The 24,416-nt window shown below is 35.9% G+C and overlaps 1 protein-coding gene across 1 annotated transcript in view; it reads left to right on the top strand.

Annotated features, from left to right (window-relative positions):
* The first annotated feature begins 266 nt into the window (after positions 1-266).
* The window catches only part of LOC147078812 (uncharacterized), a 186,268-nt gene continuing 162,118 nt past the window's right edge, over positions 267-24,416 (top strand). The window contains exon 1 of the mRNA XM_085949683.1: positions 267-607. The gene's annotated coding sequence lies outside the window, so the exon portion shown is untranslated. The remainder of the gene's footprint in view (positions 608-24,416) is intronic.

Here is a 24,416-nt window from a genome sequence, read left to right as displayed (position 1 = left end):
CATACTCGTTGAGTAGCTAGACCTGCCATTGCCTCGATTCGAGAATCGTGCCTCGCCTCGCTACAACATTTACCCCCACCTCCCCGCTGCAAGTTTAATACCCGCTATTTATACTACAGGCGTACACAAAAACACACACATATACTTTTTTATCGCCAGATTGACGTGAAAGCAAGCAAAATGTGCACACCGCACCGATCGGCAGTCTTCGGGTGCGTTCGCCTGCGTTCGTTCCCCCTTCCCACCGCGCAGCTTCAAAAAACCTCAGTCGAGTTTGGAACGTCGTTGGAGCTGGGTGTCGTCAGCTTTGAAACGGTTCCACCCGTATTTCAGTACAGTCGTATTAGATATCGTGTTATATAAACTTTAACAATATTATAAAGTGCAATATTGCACGCAGGTGGCAGTTTTTACTGCGTATTGACAGTAATTAATCTCTAAGACGGACTGTAATAGTTAGTGCGCTAAGAAAAGTACTGTGATCCGAGAGTGTTGGCGTTCGTCCGAATGGCGACGTTCTGTGTGCCTGGAATACTATTCACCGTTGTTCGGCCGCCGTCTTCTCGTTAGCGGACTATTCGTGGTTCACCTTCGACATTATCGAAAGGTAACGTGTTCGACAATCTATTTAATTACCCCCTGGATCTAATTATTTGATAATAGCATTTCTTTTCAACTTTTCGTCGCGATTTTCCTGCCTTCCACTCCTCGTTCTTGCGATTCGCCGTGTATAATGCCACGTCCGTGTGTGTTGTTCAACCTGATTTCTTATCGGCGGGCCCTACACGATGGGCGTTAAAACTGTTCCCGTACCGTTCGAATGAAAATAAATGTAGTTTGCAGAAATAGTTGTTTCGGAGAACTTCTCGCGATATTTTCGCAGATCATTTCGCGAGTTTTCAAAAGTTTCTTTTGTTGCGCCTTCTCACTTTTTCCGCCCGTTAAAATTCCATCGAATTCAGCTCGCCGTCTGACCAACTCCAAAACGATAATTCTCGAGAGCGCCTGTTTGAATTCGGTTCACGAAATTTGTGGTAAGTTTATCGGAGTACCGTTATAAAAGCCGCTGACTCCTCCGATCGCCGTGTTGGTTTCCGAAATGTTTTAAAAATAATTTCCACATTGTGTCATCATTTTTTTTATAACGAGGCGTACTTATTGTGAGTTTTAGTTTAAGTTCTGGTTTAATTGTCATATTGTGACCGCCTGGATCGAGGATCGATTTGCGAAGCCTGCAACCATTTTGAGTGCAGTTAAATTGTATGCGTTTTCTCTGATGCGAAATATGGCAATACTACAATACAATAAATAACTCGGATAAATTTAAAAGTCAGACATTGTTTATGGTTCAAATATAATTTTCAAAAATCGAACAGTGTTTCGAATTTTATTTCGTGTGTTTTGTTTTAAGACTGATTAATTAGTCAACGAATGGAAATAATTATCTGATATCTCTGGGAATAAAAACATTTTGATTTGACACGAGTAATATCAAAATAATAAATGGCTTCGAGATTGTGCTATCGTGTTGTTGGGTTCCGAAGACTACAAAGTTGATTATCGTTTTTTTTATCTGTAATGCCCGTACTATATTAGTTTCATTATCATGCAGATAAGTGCGAATGAATTACGAATTCCCACGGGAAATTATATTTATGTTGTTACTATTAGTGGTGAAAAAATAGTAAAGTATTCAATAAATAATAACAAAAATAAATATTAATAATATTGTGTCTAAAAATTAAGCTAGCAGCTAGCATACGTCGTTAATTTACGAGCCTGAAATATTTCGTTGAAGTTAACAGGTTTTATCCTTGCAATCATTGAGTGAACCCCAGTAATAAAAACGCGTTTTTAATTTGAATATGTAGATCATGCCCCCCACAAGGGGGACTGACAGGGCTCTAGCCTGGGGGCCCGGGGTCTAGGGCCCCCGGGGTGATGGGTCGACCTGATAAGTGAGATAACACACATTACAGATTAGCGCCAATGGGAAAAAAATTTGCCTGCTGCGCTATTTTACTCAGAAAATCATTTTAAAATATCTAGTCGTATAATGCGACTTCATAATTCATGTGTATTTATTCAACAATACAAAAAAAATCGATAAAAATACCCGAACACCCTTGATCTTACGTGAAACAACATTTAGAAAACTATTCTGTTGAGTGTCCCACTACATTATTTAACCCTAGCGATGGATAGGGGGGCCCACCAAAGATCCTAACCTGGGGGAAAATAATCTTCATTTGATCCGTGTGTGTATTTGGTTTTATAAATCGTGTCTTTAATGACATAAATTTCAGGCTCATGATGAATTAAATTTGTTTGGGAAAATTTGAATTTGGAAGTAATTGCTAAACTTTTTTTTAAATCGTGTTTTTTTTTGTTTCGAAATTGGAACAATACAAGTCGCGTTGTTTTGTTTCGAATATTTTATTACAAAATTAATATTGTTTTTATCACTATCATGCGGTGACTATGAAAAATGCTTGTAATTTTGTGTTTCTCCCCGTGAATCCATCAATCGCACATTTCGTCCACGCATGTTTCAAATTATTAGGAAACCAACGTGACCGACCGGTCAATAAAGAGAGAGAGAGTTCTTTGAAACATTTTTTTTCATTTAGTAATAATACCTATTACTAAACGTCTTTTTGTGAATCTATAATCTCAACCTTTTTGTTTGGCGGAACTAGACATTTTTAAAAAAAATCTTGTGGCATTTTCTTCATTACAATATTGATTATGATGCAGAAAGGCAAATTTCAAAATAGGTACCTACTAGTTTTAGTCTCATATTTCACAGGTAAATTCTCTTGCCCACTACATTGTATTATTTAGCCTTTTATCTTTTATTTAGGTAGCTACTTACATATTTTTTCCGACTTATACGCGGCGTAAATGTGAACTCTGCCATTCTTGGTGGTGTTGGCTTGGTCTCTGATAATTACCTTATGAATCGAGGGCATCCGTTGTTTGTTCTCCCAAGGTGCAGAACTAACCTCCCATTAGTGACGCCAATAGGGAGGACAATGACTATGTTTAATGAAATCGCTTCGGATAATGATATATTCCACTTACGTGAGGTGAATTTAGGTGGACGTTGTTTTATAAGTTTTTAAGATAGGGTCTATCAATAGTTCACTCTGTACGTACTTACTTCCATCTACTTTTATTTTTGTTGTTTAATTTTATTAATTTAAATGTAACTTGTTTAAAAATTGTTAACACTTATTTTATGTCATGTCGTGAACGCTTTGAATTTATAATTTTATATGTTCATTTGATTATTAATGCGTTATTTTGGCCGAAAGCATATTGAAAATCATTAAACTCACATTATATTGCGCCACAGGCGAAATTTTTGTCATATCCACGAATTTTACTCTGACGACAATATAATATGTTTTAAGACGGTTTCGCACGCTAATGTATAATACCTATGTACGTGTGCAAAAAATGTACAACCATACTCTTATTCACTTTATTCGTATTCCTTTTTTAATATACTATCCCCAAGCAATGCATTATATGGCCTACCTGTATGGAATAGCAGGTTAGTAATCAATAATATAATATTTTAACTAACACTTCCTGTCACGGCCTGTATATAGTCGGCCTTGGGTAAGCTACAGTGAGATATCTACTAGAACTAGGGCTTTCATTAACCAAGGACATAATATTAAGTAATATTATCATTTATCACTATCTACCTATAATATATATATAATATTATGCGGAATGTCAGTGCGGACAAGGAAGCGTACCCATATTACACTATTATTAATTATATGCCTACATTATTTTCTGCGGTGTTATATTATTCGTGTTGAATTTAAAATTTAAATAATAATGCAGTATGATGTCAGCGCGGGTCACCCTGTCGAGTCACTTTGTCTTCACTTTGGACATTTAGATGGGTACCTATACATATTGCCTACTCCTTATTACGTGGATTGCATATTGTTCATAATATTGTGTAGTTTAGTCAGTGTTCTATTTAGGCTGTGCGCGCGCACACAGATCTTTAAGGGTGCACACATATAAGATTGATAACAAAAAAAAATCGGTGTGTGTACTTATGTACGCGCGTTAGAAGTTATACTTCTTTGGCGTAACAAAACAAAAACAAAACTTGTGATAACCTAGATTCTTCGACTAGTTCTTAATTATCGTGTCAAATTAAACACTCATGAAAAAGTGCCGCTTATTGGGCGTCGTTGGTTTATTTCTATACACTATTAACTTATATTACTACATTTTATAATTATATCTCGTTGTTTTTATTTTCAAAGTAACAACTTACTGTCACTCTGACGTTTAATCGTTTGTTTACGTAAGGAATTGCAGATGGCCGACAATAATAAATTCGTTGCCTAGGAAACGGAACAACTCTCCTATCACAGTTGCGTTTGTATACAACTGACTGATTCGCAGCTAACTTCATACTGTCGCGCACTTTCGTAACGGTGTGCGCCCGCAGCTCTCGATTTCACTCTCTACCAAACACCCCAAAATAAGTAGGTATAACTTCAAAAATGTGACGTGATAAATAAATACGTTTCTTTTCGTGTTTGTCGTAGGTATAATCGTATAGTAACTTTTTACAGTGCACATCCACTTTTTCGACAACACATTTAACATGAAATCGGAACAAGCATTCATTGGTCATAATTACATCATTATTACACTTACTATTGTCCTGTCCCCGCTTTAGTGAATACAGAAAAAACATCGAAAACATTGCGCTTTAGGGTCAATCCCCCCGAAGCACTTGTTTATAGATATTGTAAACATCTAAGTAAAATATTTATCTACGAAAAAGAACTAAGTATTTTTTCAACTTTCGAGAATTCTTTCAAATGATAAGTTTCGCAACAAAGAGTTTGAAACGGGACGTAATTAACTAAGAAATGTTATTTTACTAATTGTTTCATGCCAATTTATATGTTTACTATTAATTTATTTGTGTGGTGGGAGGTATGTAGTGAAGATTACCAAGTACTGTCTTTTGAGTTTTCACATGGTTTTCGAACTCAACACTATGAAGAGGAGTGCACAAGAGAAAGTTAAAATGTGAACGCGAAGTAAATCCAACTCATTCAGTCGATCGATTCCTCACCTGTGGCCATGCATTCGTTTAATCCTGTTAGCAACGATGTTTTCAGCATATGCAGTGAAGTGAAATAGAACCTTTTCTGTTCGACGTCTCTCAGAAAATGCCAAGTGCTTATCTAGTTTATCTACCTGGAAATTTCTTGATCCATTATAATGTGGATGACACACCTTTATAAAATAAATATTATCTTACTTCCCCTCACAAACTTCAGTTTTGTAGCAGTGGGGAGCACAAGATCGCGACATTTTTATCGATCGCATCACAGCACTCTCAAACTGTAGATTAGCCTGATTTTTTGTAAAAAATGAAATAACAATCGGTACGACCTTGCTGCCAAACTTCACCTGATAAATGTCTTAAGTCGATGTACGATAACCGATTTATTTTGCTCATTTGGGCGAACTTTCACACCATTGCCAAAATGAATCAATTTAATATAATAATTATAAATTCTGAAATAATTGATGAATAAGCAACATAATCTATAATTTTATCAAAATCGAGAACTAACAAGCGAGCTAACAACCAAAGATTAACACCATATCGTATTTTTCATGCTTTTTCAAAAGTTAAATGAGACAAGCGACAATCTCATTTCCGATTGCTCTGCGCACAAGATATGCGTGTGGTAGGGACGCGCTTTCGTGAGATAAAATAATTATACTAAACATTGGGTAGTGGTATAGTATTCCGAGTACTTAAATGCTTTCCGAATTAATAAAATAATTGCACTTACGCCAGAATTTTCATGCTGATAGAATCCAGCTCTACTGGAATACTTCCTTCCCGTGCCAACTTCGTTCTATTTTAAGTGTTGTGCGTTTTTATTGTTCTGATGCCGCTCGACCCGAAGACGAGATGCATTCGGCTAAAAATAATTTTATACTTACATATGCATACTAGAACATTGGCCTCGGTTGCCTTTGGTGTCACCATGATTGTTCGTTTTGCTGACCAATTCGTTGGCTCTCGTCCAACGTCCACGCACTTCTCTTAATAATAAAGAACTTCTCCGCGTCTCAATTGTTTTCATCATTTATCGATGTTAACTTTTTCTTTCTATTCACACTTCGATGTTACAAATCAGTTTTTTTATTTGGTTGTTCGACCCAATCAATTTTATTTGTAAGTAAGGGTTTTTATCGCCTTATTAAAAATACTTCTTTCTACAGTTCAATGGTGCCATGGTCTTGTCTACTTCTTTATAACAGCTGCCCTGGTAATGTAGAGCAAAACCACGGCTTGCTCGATACCTACTGTCTTCGCTGTGCGTTCCTGGCTGTTCACAGATCTGATTCTGATCAGAGTAATTTCATTTGCGATGAAATTCTACAGTGTTGTCTAGCGGCTCAAATGCCTCTTCTGAAAAACACCCATCATACAACCTCCTAAATATTTTTTTTCTGGTATTTTGACAGTCAAGAGCGTGAAAACGACTAAACGTCTTTGAGTCGTGTTACTGGAAAATGATAGTCCGAGCTCTAGCCGACATCCCAATTCCGATAAAGTCGCGCGTCTTAGATATAGGCATACGCCCTACTACGACGTTATGCGTGTTGAATATACTTGGGTTGTCGTGTCAAATTTTAAATACCATTAAAGGACGATACGCAGCTATGTGTGCGGTGTTGATTAGAGTCGCAATATAGTGAGTTTAATAATATACTTGACAGGCGATCGTGAAATGAGTGATAATAATTATTCGCTTATTGGAACCAATCCATCTGAGGGTGCAAATTCTGCAGCGCTGTGGTTAGGTGCTTGGGCAGGTTGACGGATTACGGAATATTTGCTTAAGATTCTTTATTTTGTGATGGCTGGAGAGCACTACGGGCGTTTTATTCCCGAATGCCCTTTTGGCACTGAGTCAGGAAAATATATCGCGAGGAGCGTCAGACCTGATACTAGTCAGCTAATTTCGCGATTCGAGGTCACCATGATTTGATAACTTTACTGACTACCGACTCGTAAAAAAACATGTGCGTTTGCTTTTGTTGATTATTCTAATAAAGTTAGATTATGTTACGTATCCCTGACCTATCTCAGTGGCGGTTCGTATAAATGCATACATGAATTGCATTCACGTTTTAGTCTCGGCTGGCCGGCCACTTTCGTTTGACCTATTATGCGTATCAATTTGAATTGCATGATCCCGAAGTGTCTACAGTAGCTGTCTCACTACCTACTACACTACCAAAGTATAACCCGACTGGTGGACAACATCCGGTGCTCCAAACAAATCCGCCAAACATTATAATTCATTAATTGTTATTAATAATTCGCTCACCTTGAATTCCTGTTTTTTCAATGAAACTGGGAAATAAATATAAATAAGAACATTAGGCCGGCTGCACACGTTGCGTAGCTCGACTTCGAACGCATGCCGATTTTATCCCCGCACGAGCAATTTCAGCGCCACAACGAGGGGTGTCTGGATACGAGGAGTATTCATAAAGGTCGTCTGTGGAACCACGTGAAGGAGTCGCCGCACTGGACAGCTGGGGATTTGACGAATATCACAGAGAATTTCATGTGTTCATATACGGGCTGTTCTTTTTGGCTGTGTTTCTGTATGTCCGTATTGTTTTAGAATTTCTAGCTTTGATTTTTGTACCTATTATATACTTATAATATTTGTATGTTAGAATCATTTATTTTTGTTAGCTCATCGTCCTCTTCTCTCATATGGGCACTTTTGATTATAAAATCTCCGTAAACTCAGTAAGAGCACACTTGAGTGCGTGGTGACCTCTGTCTTCGGTATCTGCCCATGAGACATGTGTAAAAAAACTGCTGATACTTCACATTCAAACTTAGTGCCTCGTGATTGCGAGAATTAATAAATATATGTATACATAAAGATAAACAAATTAACACATAAAGCCTCCCCAATTTTGTACTGCCTGTCCTGGTTGCGCCACTGAATTCGGTATGCTTGTTAGACTGTTGATAAATATTGTTATAATAAAATAACTAAGTATGTATAGTTCTCGTATAGTTTCATTGTCAGTATGATGAACGTTGGTGGGCGTCTGTGTTTGCGCTTGTAAGTTGTGTGTGAATCGCAAACATACACACCTCTTTTTCAAGACTTTATTAAATGATCGTGTGGACGCCAACTCGTTGTTTTCGAACCTATTGTATAATGCTGACGAGCCTTACTTAATAGTGGGTAGCCTCGGACAGTAGACTAGGATATCCAGTTATATACATCTGATGGAGGGTACTGTAGTCTTTTTTTCCTCCGGTTACATTCTACCACAAAGGCTAGATACCCACCAGACGTGGATCCCAACTTGAGATTGGTGTATAAATCGACAACATGGCGAGGGTAAGGAAATAAATAATGCGTGAATCAGGAATACGCAAATATTAATAATATGTTCTGTGTTATGAATCCTACATTTTGGTAAACACGATTTTTCGAAGCGGTCAGCGGAGCAACTTTCTATCGCTCGGGTGGGTCAAGGAAGAATGACTAACTTAGGTAGCTAGTTTATTGTTGATTTAAAAAAAAGGTTGCCGATGTCTGAAATGCATATTGACACTGCGCTTTGCTAATAAATTGAGACCAAGGGCTGAACGTCGACTATTATTTTTAATTTCCATTATGTAATGCTATTTTATAATACAAATAAGTACTTAGTTCTGCTTAGAAATTTTTTATGTAATATGCAATAGGTGTATTCAATTTAGTGTTCATTAATTTTTTAAAAAGATCGTAAAAAGTAGCCTAATTTAGGTCGACATTAAAGATTTTCCACTGTACTAAAAATAATAGGGAGTCCTATGAACTTTTTGTATTAAAAATTTCAAAACTCAGTGGCAATTACACAGTTGTATCAGTGTGTATGTATGTATTATTGGCTATACGGCAATCAATAGTTTGATTTAACGTTTTGTGCATAGGTGTGATTTTTGGTGTTTGTTTGACCTGGGTCCTCACTCTTGACAAGCTAGTAGGATAACACGTTTGTATTGTAAAGTCGATTCTTTTGGTTTGTAATAGTCAATGTATACATTCATTAATAGCACCACATCATAATATTATATTCATAACAAAATCAACTTTTGAATATTTGCTTGGCAATGCTTATTTAATAATTAATGGATTGAAGGATCTAAAACAAAACCTTTGCTTCAAATGAATTTTCAGTGCGTAATGATTTGCAGCTAATCTGATAGTTAGCACTTTTCAGCTTAATTTTCATATATTTAATGACACTGCGTCTATATAATAATATAATCATGTTTATTGGCGCCTTTGTTCTACGGTCTACACAGTATTACAATAGGTAGGTATATATTTCTTTATGTGGCAAATGGAAAATGCCGAAGCAATAATATACATTGCACATTACAGCGGCTAGACGCAACCACAAATTCCACGAAATAGCAGTCTAGGTGCACAGTCAATCACACCAGTCAGTGAGTACATCAATCCTTCGCACGGACGTCACGGATTGATCGTGCTTCACACCCCCATATCTCTGGTATATCGCCATGTTCGAGCCGTCCTTGAACTGTACAGTACCCCCCAGTCATTTGTAGTTGCGTCTAGTCGTCGTAGTGTGCGACGAGCCTGATAAAAATTACTTGCGAAGCGCTTTCTAATTATTTAATCAAGTGCATTTTGCCACCAATATCTGTTTATGTCATTATAAACAGCAACTAGTACGTATTGTTGCTATGTATAAATATTTAAGTAGTAATTGAACAGTTCTAGAAGTGTACACCTAGACTACTACTACTTCCTACGATTTGTGGTTGCGTCTAGGCATCGCAATGTGCGCCGAGCCTAATTGAAATACCTGCGGAATGTGTTATATTTATTTAATATTAATACGATGCATTTTGCCAGTTTTATGTTTACATTATAAACGGCACTTAGTACGAGTATAATTCTAGTCATTGACCGATAGCATTTGGTCGATACCAATGACATTGTCTTTACGATTCCAAACGGGTAATTGACACTTGACATAATGGAAGATTTCACATAATAATAACAATATTAAGCAGTCGTTTAACAGCAATCCTTTCAACACCATTGGCTGTTTTACATTTTATATTCAAACCAATATCATCTCTTGTCAAATTTATGGCAAAATGTAAATTCTTTAGTCGCCATTCTCGTTTTGGTTTTCTGTTTAGAATTTTAATGATTATTAAATTTCTTGACAGTCATGAAGATTGATCAGATGCTGGTTAGACGCCATTTTGATTTTTTCTCAAAGCGTGTTTTAGTTGGCACATTAGCACGCTTGAGTTCTGCTTTTTGTATATATTTTATAATAATGTTACGTAAATTAAATCATACGCAATGCACATTCAATAGTACGCATATAAACGGCATGGCAGTAACTCAAATGTTCACTTATATTGTAATATAACAGGTAACTATTACCAGTGCGATATAAAAATGGCAGAAATGCGTTCTAGCAAAATGGATTTTTTATCGTTCAATACGGAAGCAGCAATTTGCGTAATTTGCCGTAATTATTATCAAATATTTATTTCGAAATAATGCCAAATTTTCTAATTTTATCTAAGTGGAGCATCGTTGTTTGTATTCCAATAAATGTCATATCTTAAATAAATGCTATTTCTTTTTAGCTGATTGATGTAAATTCCATTCGGCTTGAATGCTTTTATACCATTTGTGAATCGGCTTGTTTTGGCCAACTTACTTCTGTACCTACACGATTACGTGTAACCCTTATTGGGGTACCTTGTCTTGAGAACCAGATTCCCAAAACACCAATAACTTTAAATCATCGCATATTAAGGCTATACTTCAGTTGAGGCATGGTCTAAAAAGATCGTGGCTAGGCGATGCGCGGATTGTGCAAATGACGCGTGCCGAACGAAATATAATTTGTCATAAAAATTCAACACGCGTCCATTTAATGTTATGTTTATTGTTATATTACTAGTATATTCATTGACATGTTTTCTTTTTTAAGTAGTACATACGATAAGTTTTTTAGACATCTTTACACGATTTAAGAATATTTTCATCCGACGCCATGACAAAACAAATCGACGTGCGGACACCTCGACTATCCGCCTCCGATTGGCGACTAGTGAGAAATTTCGTCGCACCTACTATTGAAAATTATTTGCCGTTTCACTGAAGTACTCTCTTAAACTGGTGGTTTGCAATGTGCGTAGGTATAGCAATGCATACGCGAGGCTTAAATCCCATTCTTTGTATGAGTGGGGAGAAAACTAAACCGCTGAGCATGATATGATGTTGAAACCTGTGTTTTGTATGCCTTCCATGAATTGGCCGTTCTAACATCCACCGAGCTGATGCAAACGCCTTGGCATGGATTGAGGCTATATCGTTGGCTCTATAGTGATGACTGCTTCAATGTGATAGAGTAGGTGGCCGTGTTTTATTTTCTGTAGTTATTTCTATGCTGTCGTTACACCCCCGCCGTACTAGTTAGTGAATGGCGTACGAAAATGATTCGGAAAAAGATGTGTTTTTACATACTTAATTTATTTTTCCTCCGATCTCTCCGAGCAAATCGAGGTTGTAGTGATTCAAATAATATACACAGTGGCGTGCGGGGTGACATTCGCTTGTAGGGATGCTGTTGAAAAATACATTATATATACGTATTATTTGCTACATACCTGCTGAAGGTGGTTATGTAACTAATTGAATATTGATGACATGTTGCTGTCTAGTAGCTATGGTACATTTTGAAATATATCATCGATGATGGTAATATAGAACGTTTTTAAGTAAAGTTAAGTAAAATTTATCATTCCATTTGCGTAGTAAATCTTCTTTTTGGCGCTACATCCCTATGTGAGTGTACCTAACAGCTTCTGCCCCGATCCAGGTCTGTCCAAAGCTGCTTCCTTCCAGTTTAGGACGCCCAAGGTTTTTAAACCCAATTAAACACTATCCCTCCATATTGTACGAGGTCGACCAGGTCTTCGTTTATCTACATACTATTATTATACCTATAGTAATCATTAAAATATTGATGGGGGTGTAGAGCTTTTACACTTTTTACAGCATCTATGGATGGCACACTACTGATACATAGGTACCTTCTTAGTGTACCTATGATTGGTGGTATGTGTGCGACGTAATTTTGACTGATAATAAATAATTCAGAATGCGGTCACTTACTTATAATACTAATCGGCCGATAAGACTCGCATAATGTGTGATGCGTTTTTATTTTATTTATTCTTTATACTGGGGTTATCTCGTCCTTATCAATTTATTTCTATTAATTGTTTGACGTGACGGCGACAAATTCGCTCGCAGGTCAACAATCTGACAATGTCAAACGCGCGGTCGGCAGATGTGGCCGAATGCCCGCCGATCGAAAAATGACACAGGCACGCCAACTTCAGCGTTATTAATACATTTTTTTTCCTTTTTTTTTTCCGCAACATTCATCTATCTATATTATTCTATGAACTTATCGACTACGCAATTTTGATATACATTTTCTTAGCGTCATCTACTCTCAGCCCAGCATAATATCGTCGTTATTTTGTAAAAAGGGCGAATGAACCATTTTGGCGAAATCGAGATTTTAATGAAAATACAATATGTACCCCACTAGCTTTGTTGTGTAAAAACGGCGAATTTTTATCTCTACAGGAAAGTACTTAAAAACGATAATCGACTAAAATTAAATTAATTAAAATTACGAAATAAAAAGCAAATGTGACATATTAGGCCTTTTAAAATATTATATAATAATGCCTATTATAATGACAGTATTCTTTCTAAGCTTTATTATAAACTTGTTAGATATTTATAATCATCTACAGGTAAAAAACAAATAAATGTCAAAAGTTAAAAAACCTCCTGTAAAGTAGCATTTTGGTTAATTCGCCCTTTTTACAAAACACCGACGATATATGGCTATTATAGAAAATATTATTTATAGGGGTAACGATTTTTTTTGATGAATGTATTTATTTATAAACTAATTATGTACTTACTTCTATTAAGGCTATACATCAGCTGGGGCACGGTCTAAAACGATCGTGACTACGCGACGCGAAGATTGTGCAAACGACGCCTGCAGAACAAAACATAATTTGTCATAAAAATTCAACATGCGTCCATTTAATGTTCTGTTTATTGTTCTATTAGTAACAATAATAATATATTCATTGACATGTTTTATTTTTCAAGTAAATGAGTAACGTTTTTTAGTCATCTTTACACGATTTAAGAATTAATACCCCCGTTGCACGAAACAAATTGACGTGTTCGCTCTCCGATTGCCAGCGAGTCCAAAATTTCGTCGCACCTATAGTTGAAAATTATTTGTCGTTTCACTTATGTACGCTCTTAAGTAAGTGCTCTTCACAAATAGTTTCGCTCAAACCTTGTATTTAATTTGTACAAACACTATGTCAATGTGTATTATTTTATTTATGTACGTGAACTATTGAGGAGCTAGATTGATGAAGAGTGTAAGTAAAGTTAGGGCGTTCTGCTATGCCAATACGTATTAGGATTCCTTCTGCACCATGTGTGGAAATATCAATTGGATCTGACGACTTCGTGTGCCGCCTGTGGCAATTATATATAAAAATACTGACTCGCCTTGTTTGTGTTAAGGTGACGCATCAGTGAAACGGCAAATAATTTTCAACTGTAGGCGCGACGAAATTTTGGACTCGCTCGCATTCAGTGAGAGAACGTCGAGCTAGAAACACGTCACTTTGCTTCGTGATGGCGACGGGCCAATTAATTCTTAAATCGTGTAAAGATGACTAAAAACGTTACCCATTTACTTTAAAAAGGAAACATGTCAATGAATATATTATTATTGTTACTAATAGAACAATAAACAGAACATAAAATGGACGTATGTTGGATTTATATGACAAATAATATTTCGTTTGACAGGCGTCATTTGCACCCGCGACCCGCAATCCGCGCATCGCCTAGCAACGATCTTTTTAGACCGTGCCTCAACTGATGTACGGCCTTAATTAAAATGTTCCTCCAAACTGTTATTTCACGGTTACGTGTAATTTGTACGAATACATTATGCAGAAACGACAGAAACGATTCGAGTTGAATAGAATTTTCATCCATTATATTTTTGCCAATGCGGTAATTTGTATGAAATTAAAAATAATTTAAGTACATTTATTTCAAAACGATGATATTCCGCTTTGATTACATTAAAAAATGCATTGAAAATACATATTTGATAATACGGTGCTATGGCGTGGTTGATTACTTGCTTTTTAGTCAGTCTGAATGAATTAAAATTGCAGGACTTTTAATAAAGAATGCTATATTCAAATGTCTCATCCACAATGATTGAAAATGCAAGCTTTGTAAATCGGCCTAATGGTTCGGGCAATTTTCCTTTGTATAAATTGCTGGACATTAATTTTAGCTTAGCAGTCTCGTCCCTCAGTTTCCGAATTATTTCTTTCAGTGTAAACTGTAAATGTTATTAATTTATTATAATTCGAATGCGTAATATTCATATCTATAAAAAGTTTTTAATATTATAGAGTTAAGGGAGATTTTATTTAAAATGTATCCTGAACATTTATGCTTGTTTATTTATATAACGGGGTCGCAACATTTCTCGACCCTTTTCCCTCCCTTAAATTATTTTGGGCACGTAAAAATGCCTAAAAAGTTTTTCATAGGATTTAAAAAAGGTGTAAGAGCCTTTTTTGTTTTTGTGGTTTCTAAACGACCTCCTAGCATCATTGGACAGTAATACAAATTGATGTGTTGCCATCTCTTTCTCCCGAAACATTGTGTTTTTATGGTCTATTACACTTTAGCTCTGCTTTCATTGTCACGGAATGGCACGGCTATAAACACTATGCTGAAATTTTCCGACATTTTCTTTTCCGTCATCATTTTGGATAATTTCCGTTTATTGTTATCTCAACATATAAAAAACAATATCAAAGAGGTCATAACTCAATGTAAAATAGAGGGATTAAATTTACTAATTGTATTAAATGATTGTACTTTAGGTCATATTTGACAAAATAATCATCACTATTGCGTAAGATTAAATATTTGGTCTGGTGGTTACCTCAAGCTATTTATTCATTCACCAACCATAATTATAAAATACATAATTTTGAAAAACGCTTCAGAGAAAATATAATTATAACCAATAGAAAAAATCTTTTTGAAAAAGTAAGACACCCGGCAGGATCGAACCTGCATCCCTTGGGTTTACGCCCCGTGCGCATTTTCCACTATGCTACTACGTGACATACTAATAATTACGACAGATTTTAACTATTGGCCATTGGTATTATGGTCTTGAAATTCGACTCATAGTCATTGACATTGACGTTTCTGATAATTTCGTAGGATAGAAATGAGATTCTATTTACTTATCGTAAATATCAACCTACAAGAATCAGAGATCGATCGCGTGCCAGAGGTCTTAGTTAAAATTACCCTCACTTGCCATAGTAATGGCTAATGACAAATCAATAATATAAACATGAATGTCCCACGTTGGGCGCCAATAAAAAACTTTAATTAAATCCCAGATTGACTGCATTAAATCAAGATCATCATTAAAAAATGCTAAATCATGCATGGCAACACTTTAATAGTTGGCAGCGCTGCTAACCAATTATTATTCTTCAGTTGGTACGTGCCGCAACATTGAACAAGAAATAAAATAATAATATAATTGTGCCTACACCACACCGTCTTGTTTTGTGTTGCGCAAACTTTCTCTCCGTTCGCGGCTTGGACTGTTGCTTCTCTTTCTCCGTTGAATGCTTATGGCCTAGTTTTAGCATTGCTATTAATTTTGTCAGACTAAGAATATCATGCAAATATTGTCACTTGTAATAATATGAATAATACTGTAATAATTTTTATATAATAATCGATTTTCAACATAGAATTATGACAACTTATTATATTATATTATTTTGTTCTCTTGTAAAACTTCTTGATTTCTCTTAAAATTCAATTAAGTTTTTTTCTGGTATTTTTACGCCTTAAATTTATTTAGCCAATGTTTTTTTGGATTCTAGTGAAGATCGATATTTTCTCGGATTTGTTATAAGGCGAAACGAATATCTTGTTTTATATTCTTAGAAATCCCTAGTCTGAGTTTCCTCGAATGAACTGCGAAGGATAATTCGCGCTCATTCCTGATTCACTGAAATTTTCATTTCAAAGGTTAAACATACCGAGTGCGTTTATAATTGCGTATGTTTTTATTTTAAATAATCTACAGGAAGTATTTTGTAAAGATCGAATCAAAATATTTTTTTAACTCGGTAATTATTAGTGTTAGAATTAGTCAAAATTGAAACTACTACTACTTGAAGCTCGGCAAGAAAATAATTTGACGTTTAAATTGGGCTTGCGTGCTGTCAAATTGTCAATTACACAATGGAGATTCATTCTCTTGAAACGATACGTAACAGAATTCTTTAGATATTTTTTGCCGAATACTTAGGTATAATCTTCAATAAAATATTACCTGCCTTGCGAAACGTGTGTAGGTACCTATATCGTATTTTTTTATTATTGTGCTCGGTTCAAAGAATATTTTAGTATGCGAACTTATTCAGAAAAAAATACTATGTCTTCACCTTCGAAGGTCGGGATTTCGGATGAAAAGTTACGACAGGAAATGGCAGAAATATTTGTCCTGCCAAATAGTTATTTTTTATAAAGTCAATTTAATTTTGTGCTGATCGCACACGACAGCCACTTGCGGGTTTAATTAAATACAATTTCTGAATATTACCTATGGATGTCCTGCTGCGGAAGCAACGAGGTGCGGTTAGATAATCGGAAGGGCGGCGTGACAGTAAATCAGGAAAGATATATTCGGAGCTAGTTGATGGAGTACTGCTCGCGTCTTGCACTCACAGTTCCCGACAATTTTCGTTATGTTCTTCCTCAGTGAGACATTGCATTTTACCGCAACCGTTCCTCATGTCTAGATACTCCACCCAATGAACATCTGGCTTGCAACATGTCGCATCCGCAGTGTCGTGTGCGAACGCCTTAAGACAATATTGTGCCGTAAATAATAAATGAAGTCACGATTGCGCACGGGCTGTATGATGTAAAAAAATAGAATAGAACGAAACAACTCAGGTTATACAAATAAATTAAATACATCGTTCCAGACAGTTCGCACATAACGAAGTGGTGAATCGTCAAAACACGGGGCAAATGCGATACACAGTTTATTCGAGCAGCATTCCACCACATTGACAGCCATTCTCAAAATCAAAGTATCATATTATCTATCATCTGGGGTCGGTGTCTGACTGATTTAATTACGTAATAATATACATTATCCAAGTGTACTTGGTAATTTACTAAAGATTTTTTATTGATGGTATTCGCTAGAAGCATCTAGTCATGAAAAGTGTTCGAAATAACTATGACCTACCAATTTCGTGCATTATCTTGCTACTTTATTAGCGTAAGTCACTAAATTGAGAAAAAAACTGCATTGGATTATTTTTAAATGCACGATGCATTGATAATTGGAGACTTGCATTTTTCTGGTAAGATGAATAATTATTGTTACATTTCCGTCTGCAGTATTATAAATAATATTATTTTATTAAAAAATGTTCTTCGCGTATAAAATGATTTTATTGCCCACACGGCAGCACTCGACAGACTTTAATAGATTACCCAAAAAGAGAAAGCGGTACGCCTTGACTGATTTTCTTTCTCGTAATGAACCGGTAAAAAACTAGTTTCGTGGTACCTGCATCAGTTTCATATTGACAATGACTCAATTAAAAAATCAATTTAATAAAGCTTCAGTTATGTATTTCCTTTAGGGACTGAATGGTTAACATTGGTGACAAGTTTTTAGTAGTAGGTACTTATAGTTTTCACGTGGAAGTTAAACCTAACAAGTCTTTGGTTATTATTTTATTTTGACGGCATATCTTGGATACACAATAATGTACATGATAATAAGATAACTATTGCTTGTTTTTTTGTTATCTAGGGTAGTGGAGGCAATCCGCATCTTATACATTTGATATGCGAGTTGTTATTTTTATCAATAGTAGTTACGCCATCAACTAATCGGCTATAACTGGCACATATTGTATTGATCCCAACGATCGTTATACGTATAAAATCTTGACACCCGTACATACATGGATTAAACCCTCTAGGAATGTCGCACCGATGTTGCATATGAAGACCGCGCACATAGGCGCCTGGCGACAGTCGCGTGTAACCTCTCGAAACATGGATATGTATGGGATGCAGAAACCGGCAAGCTTCGACGTCTAAGCAGGAATGACCAATTCGTATCGTGTGCGTATGCGTATTTTGTGAATAACGATGCCGTCACATCGACGTATTCGACATGTTGTATACGAGACGAGTTTAGACGTGTGAGCCGGCTAAAGACAACGTATTCTGAGATATATAATTTTTTTCCGTGCAACGAGATGCACAGAGAGAGTGCTGCTTGGGCCCACCGCGACGGGCGCGCATCTCGCCGCTACTCGTAGTGGGTTTTGAGCCTGTTTAATGCGACTTCGATAGATGATGATAACAGTACGTTCGAAGAGTACCTCGCCTAATATTTTAACGAATAAACACATCGTATGGGCCGGCGTTAGACTGTTTCTACGTTTTCCACCGTGGCATTCATTACGTATCAGCTTGTAATAGAAACAATTATTATTGCTGAGTAAACAGAAGTAGACTGCAAGCGTTTTTGGTTTGTTTCGCTATCTTGGTGTTGTGAAATCTGTGCGTTTATTTTTGAGTAACGGGTTTCCATGCGCCGCATTCGTTCAGCGCGAGTTTCATTTAACCGGTTTCCTCGTCGCTTCGTTCTCAATCATTCGCACCTCCTTCGCCGCACTTGTCTCGCTCTGCGCTCGTCTGGGAAAACTTTCTTTCCCGCCGAACAATTCGAAAGATTCAAATTTAATAATGTGTCGGTTATCTTCATCCAATCAGAGTGTCTTTTATTATTAATAATAAACGTTTACTTGGCAATTTAACAGTGCGCGCGCAATTTGTCGGATCGGCGAAATTTTACAGGTTATTTGTATATTCATGTTGGATATTTAATTTAGGTAATTGAGATGTTAGCCGGAATTTCAGCGAGCAAGCATGTTATAATATGTATTATATCAATTCATGCTCTGTATTTGCCTTCCTATCGTAGTTGAGACGCGGTCCGTCCTCCACACAATCATGTGATTGTAATTAATGTAATGCGATGTCATAGACACTTAGATATTATCATGAACCTTTTATAAACTTCTACTTTGCTAAATACTACAAGCAATAAACCAATTATGTAAACCCTAACATAAATTTGTCGTTCTAATACCACTCCTGAAATACCCCCCCCCTGATCCTGAACAAATCCTGAACGGTGAGACAGAAGGTGGTTTGTTATTATCTACTTGCATATATTATTCTTCTGCCATATCCACCCCTTAGTTGGAGCATATGGAGTATATGGACACCGCGAGTCGCCTAGTCTTCTTGCATCGTACCAGGTCCAACCAGCATCACGTAGCTCCGCCGTATACACTATATTGTATAGTATTTAGCGGCCTTTCAGGACGCCAGAATTCGGTTGGCTTGAAGAACAAGCAAGCCAGGTTGAAATTCTCTTCTGGAATCGGCAGCGCGTGGCCGAGCCAGGTCCAACGTCGCCTCTTCACTCTCAGCGTGATGAGAGGCTGCTTGATGCATTCTCTTATCTCCTCGTAGCTCCTAAAGTCATCTCACACCCATATACTGCCATCTTAAAAATACCATTTGCCATATTATATTAGGTGATTAAAAGATAAACGGTTCTGAAATAAAATGCTTATTTCTGCAGATAAAACTAGAAATTAAAATATAACCTCAAATGTAGTTGTATTTTGACGCTATATTATATTATAAGACACGATGATATGTCGTTTGAAACATATTGAACTATCAAGAAAATGCTTTGAAAACGCCGTGGCCGAGTCGTGTGTTTGGACACAGAATATGGACCTGATCGGTTGAAAAGTGGCTAACATCCATTTCTCGTAATCTTTTACTGTTTAACTGATCGTGTCTACGGGGATGGGGTGGGGTGGTAAGCGTCACTTATTTTTATATTCAACGGTTAGGATCGCAGTCGCTTGTAGGATAGTCTTCTTTCTTTCGTATAATTATAATATAACGAAAGAGAAAGACATATCATTTCAAAGTATTGTAGTATCGTAACTTCAATATGCTTAATCCGTATAGCGGTAATACTTGGTATAACTAGTTTTAGATCGACCCGTATTTACCTAATTGACAATCGTAAATTACTATTATTAAATAACGTGGCTCCATAAAAAATAATAAAACGACAGCAATTACTATATAACCAACCACCCACGCGTAACACTATTAAAACAATTATTTACGAACAGCAATAAAAATGTATATTATGTAATTTATTCACAAGTCTAAAGGGGAAAATATTTCCAACTTTCTAACTTTACTAATTTCCAACTTTACAATATTCACCACCTTAAAAGTGTAGGTAAATGTTAGTCCCCGCAAAAGTTTGAAAACCTCTCATTTTCAAACTTTCGTGTCATGTGGAAAACTTGCCGTTTTTCATACTATTTCTATTTCCTAAACTTCACTTGGACGACCTTTCAACATTAGTACTGAACCTAGTTGCCCCTCTGATATAGAATCATTCGTATTTAATTTCGGTGAAACTGTGCTCTTTATAATATTTATAATATCGATATTACGGCCCTCATACTATCAGTTTTTCTTTTGGACGGCCGCAGAACGAGCATGAATCCGCCACTTAACGCCACGCCGTGTGTCTTGGCCCTTATTCTAAACATAGTTTTATTTAAGAGCGTACATAAGTGAAGCGGCAAATAATTTTCAACTGTACGTGGAACGAAATTTCGGCCGCGTCGCCATTCGGAGAGTGATAGTCGACCTGTTTGCACGTCAATTTGTTTTGTGATGAGGTCGGAGGAATATATTCTTAAATCGTGTAAAGATGACTAAAGAACGTTCCGCATGTACTTGTAAAAGAAAACATGTCAATGAATATACTATTATTATTACGAATATAATAATAAACATAACATAAAAAATACGCATGTTAAATTTTTATGACAAATTATATTTCGTTCGGCTCGCGCCATTTGCACAATCACTAGTCACGATCTTTTTAGACCATGCCTCAGCTGAGGTCAAAGCTGAGGTGTAGCATCAATCGCGCTTGTTTTATATAGGTATAATCATTATTATTTAACTTCTTTCAAGTAGTTGATCGGTCCAACCCCCAAAACATGTGTTCATGTTGGGTTATAGCCAGCCATAGGGAAAACATACAATCTTGCAGTCAGTTGCTGAGGAATGAAGAGATCTAATTATGTTTTGTCGTAGGTATCTTCTTGCTACATTTTGTTTTACTGATTATTTATTTATAATATTATATTATGTATCTATTATAATTTTACCTGATAATCTTGGGTGTATTTTTTGTATGAGTGCACCCTTCGTATCGCGCGAGTTTTCAGTTTTCACCCCTATCCGATAAATTTCGAAATTTCGGTCAAGTCTTCGCTCTCTCTTGAAATTATGGTATAAAAAACGCATACAAAAAATATTATAACCTGCACTGAATAGGGTATTTACATCCTGCGCCGTGTGGGGTGATCGATTTTCTCAGTAGGTATGTTGTATTCCTCTTTTATCCAGTCTGCTGGAACACGCCATAAATAAATAAACGAGCGTGCTGATTGATTATTTTTTGCCTGTGCCAATTTCGTAGGCACCCTACCTCCCTACGACCATGCATGCGAAAAGTAAATTCAATTGTTATCCGATTGAATGAAGTCCGGATTTCAAATATTATAGAATAAACTGTCAAATATAAAATGTTATTACCTATTATTGGGAATAACAGTGGGGAGGGATGGTTGTAGGCTATTAAGATTCGACATAAATAGTGCACACTAAACTTTGTCAGTCATACTTATTTGTTGTCGTTGAACTAAAAATACAATTTTCAGATGTTGCTGATTAGTTTTTTTTTTAATTAAATTAAATCCTGCCTAAACCAAACCATATTAATTTAGATTTGCTACGGGCGATTCGACAAAAATAGTGCACACCTTAAAAATGCAATTATAAAAATGCACACCTTTCAGTCATACTTTTTGTTTTCGTTGAATTAAGAATACATATTTTATTACACATGGTGTTGGTTAGTTTTTTTTAAACCATTAAGCCCTGCCTTCTACACCAAACCGTAATCGATAAAAAATATTCTTCCGTCTATAAAATATTTAATTGTGTATGGTTTAATCAGTTTAATGTAATAATTTTAGATACTCGTAGTTTAGGTATATAGGTAAACGAATATTTTTTTACTATTATCTACTATGGCTTGGATAGGCAGTGTTTAATTAACAATCACTATCTACCAGTGGCGAAGGGTGACTTTTGGAAAGAGGTAAGCTGTGGAGATCAGAGAAAAAGTGCACACTTGTCAGGTAACTTACGGGAAATAAGAAGATAATACTTATGATATTACTACTGATGAATATGTGCACACTAATGACAACGACACACTGGTCATAGATTTCACCGCTGAATTTGTCAAATTATTTAAATCATTTATGGCAGTAGAATTCCACGCAGACTTTTCTTTAGCAAACAATACGCATCGCCAACTTTAACTGCCAGTTAAAAACAAATATTTATCATATAAATTGTTGTGAACTAATATAAGTTTTTTTGCTGTATTCAAATCTAAATGAACCCTTGGAAGGTCAAGCTTTGATAATATTTAATTTTTGAAGAAACGTCAAACTCGGGAATGATTTTTTTAAATGCAATCGTTCGCACATCTTCCATACATGACATAATTCTAAAAATAGCACTCACGTTGTGACGTTCCGTCATTTATTTTTGATTTAAAACTTGACTAAAGTAAACGCTCTACTTCTAAATACCGACGATAGATGACAATCAATATTTTTATTATAACCTAGTCCTAGACAATATAGATATTTATTTATTTAAATTAAATACTTGAAAATATAAGGTAAGCTTTAAATAATCTCTTAGTATGGAACCTTCGCCACTGCTATCTTCACCTTGTAGTCTTAGAATCTTAGATCAAAGACAACAAATAAATACGTTTGACTGACAAAGTTTAGTATGCACTATTTATGTCAGATCTTAACAGTCTACCTCCACCCTTCTCCACTGGGGTATACGTACATATAGGTACCATATTATGTTAGAATAATGAATATCAACTTAAAATTAGCGTATGGTATATTAATCATGTTATCGCCTTGGAGAACGTATCTAATAAATGACAATTTGCGGAAAATAACTTGCATGACATTGTTCTAACATTGTTCGATTCAGATAATATTATTATTATCTATCATCTCTCGTGATTAAAATTATAACTGTCGGATGGTTAACTGTCTCGGGTCGACGAACGAAGGTCTCGGTTCGAAGCCAGTGGTGTTGAGCTTTTTTCTCGGGTCCCACATGGCTTACCGCTTGGGTGACTATAACTTCTGTTATCTATATCTATACGGGACGATTGTGTAACTAGATAGAGTGACTACGGGGCATTGGTTGATTTACATAACCGATGTATTATTATTAGAGTGTATACTGTAAATAATATATATTTGTGGTCTTTGGTAAATTTATGATATAAAACTAACGATGAAATTTTACAAATTGGATCTCATTCGATTGGTGGAATCTGAAGTATATAAGATAATATGTAGTTATAGTAAAAAAATCGCATGCATCATGGAAGGATCGATAGCTCTCACCCGGAAAATAAAAGACGTGGGTTCGAGTCCCATTCGATCCAACCTTTTTTCACTATTATTATTAGATACTATTTCAATTGTATGTATCTTTTAAATGAAATAACTCCCTACGTAGTATCTAAAACTGTACCTATCAATATAAATTATCGATCTTACGCTTATCATAAATCCACCGACGTCTACAGATTTTTAAGTACCTACATATCCTTGGACAGTGGTTGCAATTGGTAAATGAAATAATTACATTTTTGAACCGTCAATCTAATCAGGAAACAAGGGATTTTTGAAGGCAATGAGTGGTAACCATATGCTCCACTTATAGGGCGAACATGGACTAAACACCTAAATATGAATTATTTTAATTGATTCGACTGGTTTCTAATAGCTGGCGGTCGCCAAATGCAAAATATTCGGCGTCTATACGACCAGACGGAAATGGTTCTGGCCAATATTCATTTTTGAT

The sequence above is a fragment of the Rhyacophila brunnea genome, unplaced genomic scaffold (genome assembly GCF_057557595.1).
Source record: "Rhyacophila brunnea isolate RB1 unplaced genomic scaffold, BYU_Rbru_1.0 scaffold_10, whole genome shotgun sequence".
In the NCBI taxonomy this organism is placed as follows: domain Eukaryota; kingdom Metazoa; phylum Arthropoda; class Insecta; order Trichoptera; family Rhyacophilidae; genus Rhyacophila; species Rhyacophila brunnea.
This window is presented reverse-complemented; position numbering and strand designations above follow the sequence as displayed.